General features: G+C 44.1%; 1 long non-coding RNA gene across 1 annotated transcript; it reads left to right on the top strand.

Annotated features, from left to right (window-relative positions):
• Positions 1–2,486: 2,486 nt before the first annotated feature.
• LOC140343271 (uncharacterized) lies at positions 2,487–5,728 on the top strand. The gene is made up of 3 exons (XR_011923290.1): positions 2,487–3,448; positions 4,871–4,929; positions 5,400–5,728. It is a non-coding gene; the product is annotated as an uncharacterized lncRNA (long non-coding RNA).
• The last annotated feature ends 1,046 nt before the right edge of the window (positions 5,729–6,774 follow it).

Raw genomic sequence — 6,774 nt, 5'->3', positions numbered from 1 at the left:
TTCCCTAGTCTCCTACCCCCCAGTAATTAAACTGCAACATTGTAACTTTGTGCACCAGATCCTGACCTGTATCACCTGAGAACCCCACAAACACCGGGATTTATATCATTGTATCATTTCCAAGCCCCTATCTCAGTGGTTGGTGAATAAAAATGGCTCCGTGCTTCTGGAGAGATAAAAGCAGATGAAGTCATCGGGCCTAATTTCTTGAGACACTCCAAGGCTGGGGAGTAGACACTTTCATAAGTGAAGCTGAGTAGCAAATGATGTTTAGGAAATCCATTCCGGGTTTGCTGGATCACCCAGGTTCACTGTGTAAAGTGTATTCTTTCCAGCCTCAGAGAGCTTAAATAAATCAGGGCCATTGTCACTGGGGTCGCTGTTAGAGAGAATGAAAACCTGAAAGGGTTACAATGATAAAAAGAAAAAAACAATTAGTCCATAATAAAAATAATTGTATTTTAAATGTATTTAAAAAAATAAAATAGAAATAAAAGTGTTTTTGGTATTTTTTTAATTCTGGTACAAGAGAAATATAACATATGTATGTTTTGCATGTACAAATCCAACACCAGGGGGCGCTCCAGACTCCTTTTCACAATGGATGGCCTATCAAAAAAAAAGTATAGAGCTCAATAGCTTAACGCCACACATCTATATTAAACATGACTCCGCCTCTTCTTCCCCAGCCCCTCCTGCTTTGTTGCCTTGCTAATCTCGCCCCCTATAGGTATTTGACTAATCTTGCCCCCTACAGGTACTTGTTCATCACTACAGGTCATGTGAGTGACTGGAGAAACCATGGGGCAGAGGTAGAAGTTATTTACACCCCCAAATGTGTTGCACACCCACTGTGTCCGGGAATCCGGAGTATTTTGGAACACAGTCCACCAGAAAGTGTACAAAAAATCTTTATTTACAGGTTGTCACTGCTTTACGTTTAATCCTGTAGTGCCAAGGCCAAGTTATTTAAATGAAAATGAAAAATATGTTTAAATGGGAACATGCTTGGCCAGGTCGGTGACACAGGAGCCGGTGCAGTCTGTCTGTATTTCTCCTATTTGGTTTGTTACATTTCTAGAAATCCTGTTACCTGCCAGAGTGACAACCTTCATAAATACAATTCGGTAAGTGTTGTCACCCTTGGACAGGAAAAGAGTTACTGGCATGATAAAAAAAAAGGAAAAAAGAGAAGCTGGTAAACAGAAAACTAAAGCAGCCACATCCAAGAACTGGTAAGCTGCAATGTAAGACATTTCCCTGAGTTTATTACTCCTGAGGAAGTGGCCGTGAAACGCGTCGACTTTCGTTGATACGAGCTGATAAATGTCATATTGAAATCTCAGACTAATACTTCTTTTATTGACTTTAGGCGGGGGAGGGGTGGCGATCGATGCCGCCGGCATTCTCCATCAAGGCGAGGACGAATGTCGGCCAACTTTGTCTGTGCGCTGCCCTTTCATTGATCCCAAATTAAACACAGAAAAAAAATATCGATAAAAAAGAAACTTTCATTTACACGATGAAGGCCGCTGTCACGGAATACAATGGGGAGTCGCTGAGAAAAGAATTCAGTCAATACCGCCGACTGCGAGAACCGAACACAGAGAAAACGCTAAGAACGGCCAACAGCAGCAGGCATTCACTCTCTATAAAGACAACATTCACCGAACGCTTGTTTCTTTGTATCAAATTCCAGAAATATCCTGCTTAGGATTTACATTGTTTCAGCTGAAGCTGCTTTCCATTGTTATATCTTTATATAAAGCTTTGCAGGAGCGCCCCCTACAGGCCAGGTGAATGGCACTACACTCGCAGTGAAGAGTGAAAATGGTATTCTACGAGAAAAACCTGCTAATATTTTTAGAAATACAACTTCCTGAACATGGCGGTGTCATTGCAATTAATGGGAGAACCAATGGGAATGTGTCCTAAGTGAAACATGTACATAGTATTCAAAAATAAGGGGGATCCCACACCATATTTTTAAAATCAAAATGTACAGCTTTACTACATTCCTGGTAATTGTAGGATTTGTAAAGTTTATTTTTTTTTAAGAATAAAGAGATGTGAATTAAACATTACAAAAGCAAAAGGATCGATGTACTAGAGAAAAAACTGTGATGCAAATGTGCTAAAATATAATGCTAATTCATTCCTGCTGATTGGTAAAATGTTTTCTTTTCCAGATAAACCACATATAAATAAAATGCAAGCTTTTAATATGGGTTTCCTTCCACCTGGGACATGTTCCCACAGCCATCATCACCTCCCCAGCAAATTTATGATTTTCTCTCCAGGGGTTTTATCTTCTGGGGTACTTTGCACCCCAATAACACTCACCTGGCCCTCATTTCATGCCTTGTGTGCCCTTCACAGTCACCAGAGGGCGCCCTGTAAGATCCACCACCCTGCGCTGTGCAGTAATGGTCATTAGATGGCAGCAAAGCAACGCCGCTCAGTGTCATACGGACTGGGGGCAGGAAGGATGTAAGCTGTGAGCTAAGAGAAAGATGGAGGCGAATGTTCTGTAGGTTGAGAGGAGCAAGTCTAGGGGAATCCTGTTCACCTGAACAGGCGAATGATGTCACGACTGCGACCCCAGTTCATCGTGTGCCGGATCCACACCGTCATCCTGTGGGTAAAGGTGGAACTGCAAGGGACAGCATATATCAAACCATTTCCTGCACTGCAAGGCCGCTCTGTTCCTTCATTTAACTTTTGAAGCGATTAATAAATTAAAAGTCCAAAACAATGGCAGCTGAAGACGCATGACATGATTATACTCCTCGAGGAATAATAATAATAACATTTATAAAGCTTATTTATTACTACCCGGTACCAGCCTGCCACCCAGTGGCCAGAGATAGAATTTGTCGTGTTCATTATTTATTGTTTTGCTGTTCATCGCCACCCTGTGGCCAAATATGGAATTAATGTCATCTTACTTTTTTGTTTTGCTCCACAGCGCCACCATATGGGTAAACGTGGAGTTGTTAGTCCTTCGTTATTTATTACGTCCAAAAATGTTTAAACTTAATTTATTGTTTTGCTCTATAACGCCACTGTGTGGTCAAAGATAGAAATGCTAGTGTCTCAGATTTTTTGTCTCCTTAGTAATTGTTATGCTCTACACCGCCACCACGTGGAATGGAATTGTTAGTGCCTTTAGTTCTTTCTGTTCTTGTTAATGGTGTGTGAAAATGTGAATCTGCACCTGCAGCTGATTGGCTTATTATTCACCGGATCCTACTTCTAATTAATTTGCTTATTTGGCTCCATAGCGCCACCGCGTGGACAAATGTATGTACAATGCAGCTTTTACTATTATCTGGCTGCCACCACTCCAGCAAAATGTGAAACTTCCTGCCTGATTCTTATTATTTCCCTGCAGTCCCTGATGGTCCTTACAGCAGAAGATGAGTTCAGCAGAGAAATGCATTTTATAGTGAGTACAGCAAATACCATTGTTTTCTCCCTTTCACCAGCAATGTACAGATTGTATATAACATATTCTTGACCATTGCACTGCATGTCCTATATTTTACATGATCTACTCCTAAATGTTGCAGTGTATACGCTGTTTTAAACTCTGCACATAGCCGTGACCCCTAAACTCTGCACGCTGTGTTGTACGTTCCATAGTTGGGACCTCTGAACTCTCCATCACACACCTAACTTTTTTTATCGATTTCTCTATCTGTTCCCCACCTCTGCCCGCCCCCGTCCCCAGTCCTGCTCTCCTTGCTATCATCCCCCAGCCTAAGGACACTACGAGCCATATCATATCCTCCGAAGTCACCAGCTCTCCCCTTGGCATCCGGCCAGACTTTGGACATGCCTGCTTTAACGATTGTGTGCTGCCACCTTGTGGAGAAAGGAGGTTAGGAAATAAAAACTGCACGAGGGTTAGAGCACGATACCTGAATCCTGCGCCTGCGCATTAACACAAATAATAAAGTGGTCCTACTACGCAGGTGTGGATTTCAGAGCTCGTGCTTGCGCACTAGAATGCCCGGTTTTCTGGCAGCTCTAATGCGCATGTGCCAAATTAAAATCCTGTGTCCCGACAAATCCCCACACCTGCGCAGAAGAAAAAAACGTTTTCTGACTCCTGTGCAGAATTCACGCCTGCGCAGTAGGACCCAATATCTGACAGTCTTTTTGCGTAGAAGCAAAATCAAAAGCACACACGTAATGTATTATATGGTATTGTATATTCTTACTGTTATTCTGTTGTAATAAAACTCACTGATAAATTATAATGAAAACAAACTCTAGCAGAGGAAGAGCTGTCATCCACCGCCATGCAATGCACATCTACATTGCATCTACTGCCACCAGAGCGCTTCCTAACTTTGGCCACACGAGGGCACAGTATGTCATTCACCACCCTGCACTGCACATCTTTGGCCCGCCGAGGACGCCTTGCAATTCTGCATTCTCAGCCACCAGAGGGTGCCCCTGAGATTTATTCGTCCTGTCCTGCGCATTTCTGGCCACCAGAGGGCTTCCTGTGCACTCCACTGCCCTGTCCTTCGCAACTTTGGCCACACAAGGGCGCCACACACATTTCCCCCCGGACCAGGCGGCAGCAAAGCTTCATCGCTCAGTTATCGGAGCCGAAGGTAGGAGGGAGGCCGATTTCTGGTAAAAGTCAGATAATGGCGGCTGTCCTGTGGGGTCGGGGGAGCAGCAGGACGGGGACTCTGTACAGAAGAAGCAGCGAAGGCTTGTGGTGTCCTAACCCCCCCTCCCCCCGTGTTTGTGGGAGCCCCAATTATAATGAGCTCACACCGCCTGCCACCTCCTGTGGACAATGTTGGTATTGCACATTGTGGGCCCTGACTCTTTCTCTCTGTGTCCCCAGGTCTCACTTTCTGGATTTCTTTCCATGACCGGGGCCCCAGGACTCCCTACCGTAGTAAGGCAAGTATGGGGGATATGCTCTGCTTCTGATTATGAGGGGTATATTCTGCTGATTGCTGATCTACAATTCATTGCCGTTTGATTGTTGTCAGAAGGAACTGATATTCTTTTTTTCTTCCTGTTCCCTTTAGTAGTGCGAGATACTAAAAAGACAAAAAGTTTATCAATGTCCCTTGACCTGTACCTCTCCCCTCATTAAACCTCATCTATAAAGTTACCCTAACTACCCCCCTCCCTCTTCTATGGGGGCTTCTGTGTCTTCCCTGTCCTTCCTTTATGGGACATTTGTATTTCCCTCTTTCTTACCTCTCTGCCTCTTCTATGGGTCTTCATGTATCTCCCCTGTGTCCCCTCATACCTGCCCTGGGTCTTCCCCATATCTCCTGCCATGTGTCTTATAACCGCAGATGGTGGGTATTTGTTTTGGGTATTTCTTATGTCTCACCCGCAAACCTTTCCTTCTCCTTCAGGTCCCACAATGGGCAGAGAACCATCAGAAGAAGTCTCTGGGAGCCCCATGATGTAACAGAGCAAAATTATCCACCTGTGGGCTCACATTCCAATCCTCATCACTGGTGGAAATATCCCGTGAATTATTAATGTTGAACTCCAGCTAAGTTGGTTTTGGATGGTGTGTAATATTAGATTTATACTTTGTGATATGTTTGCCTGCTGGGGAGTTTCCTCTTATTCCTCTCCCTGTGACAACTCACCTATAAGGGGGTCACCAGGACAGGAAATGAGGGATGTGTGTAATACCAGATTCTCACCTCCATTCCATGTAGAACTAAAGTGTTACCTTTAATCTATAAAGTTACCCTAACTACCCCCTCCCTCTTCTATGGGGCTTCTGTGTCTTCCCTGTCCTTCCTTTATGGGGCATTTGTATCTCCCTCTTTCTTACCTCTATGGGCCTTCATATATCTCCCCTGTGTCCCCTCATACCTGCCCTGGGTCTTCCCCATTTCTCCTGCCATGTGTCTTATAACCGCAGATGGTGGGTATTGGTTTGGGTATTTCTCATGTCTCACCCACAAACCTTTCCTTCTCCTTCAGGTCCCACAATGGGCAGAGAAGCATCAGAAGAAATCTCTGGGAGCCCCATGATGTAACAGAGCAGAATTATCCACCTGTGGGCTCACATTCCAACCCTCATCACTGGTGGAAATAGCTGGAGTTGAACATTAAAAAATCACGGGATAAGTTGGTTTTGGATGGTGTGTAATATTAGATTTATACTTTGTGATATGTCCGCCTGCTGGGGAGTTTCCTCTTATTCCTCTCCCTGTGACAACTCACCTTGGTTTAACTGAGAGGCCGCTTTATCCGGAGTTGTGATTTTGGAGAGGGCGGGGGTTAAGAACGTAAGGCAGTTTGATAATAGGTTGTGGTGAAGGTTATGGATATCTCCCATTGACCAGGTCTGGGATGTGGCAAAGGGGGGGGGCAAGAATTAGATAGGTTGAAAATATTAATAGTAATAATAATAATAATAATAACTAATATTACACACTATCCAAAACCAACTTAGCTGGAGTTCAACATTAATAAATCACGGGATATTACCGCAGGTAATGAGGGTTGGAATGTGACCCCACAGGTGGATAATTCTGCTCTGTTACATCATGGGGCTCCAAGAGACTTCTTCTGATGCTTCTCTGCCCATTTGTGGGACCTGAAGGAGGGAGAAAGGTTTGAGGGTGAGACATAAGGAATACCCAAACCAATACCCACCATCTGAGGCTACAAGACACATGGCAGGAGAAAAGAGGAAGACAGAAGATCCATCTCCCAGTAGTATGCTCAGTCTCCTTCCTCCACACATCTACTTCCCAATACAACCAA

The sequence above is a fragment of the Pyxicephalus adspersus genome, chromosome Z, assembly GCF_032062135.1.
Source record: "Pyxicephalus adspersus chromosome Z, UCB_Pads_2.0, whole genome shotgun sequence".
Classification (NCBI taxonomy): domain Eukaryota; kingdom Metazoa; phylum Chordata; class Amphibia; order Anura; family Pyxicephalidae; genus Pyxicephalus; species Pyxicephalus adspersus.
This window is presented reverse-complemented; position numbering and strand designations above follow the sequence as displayed.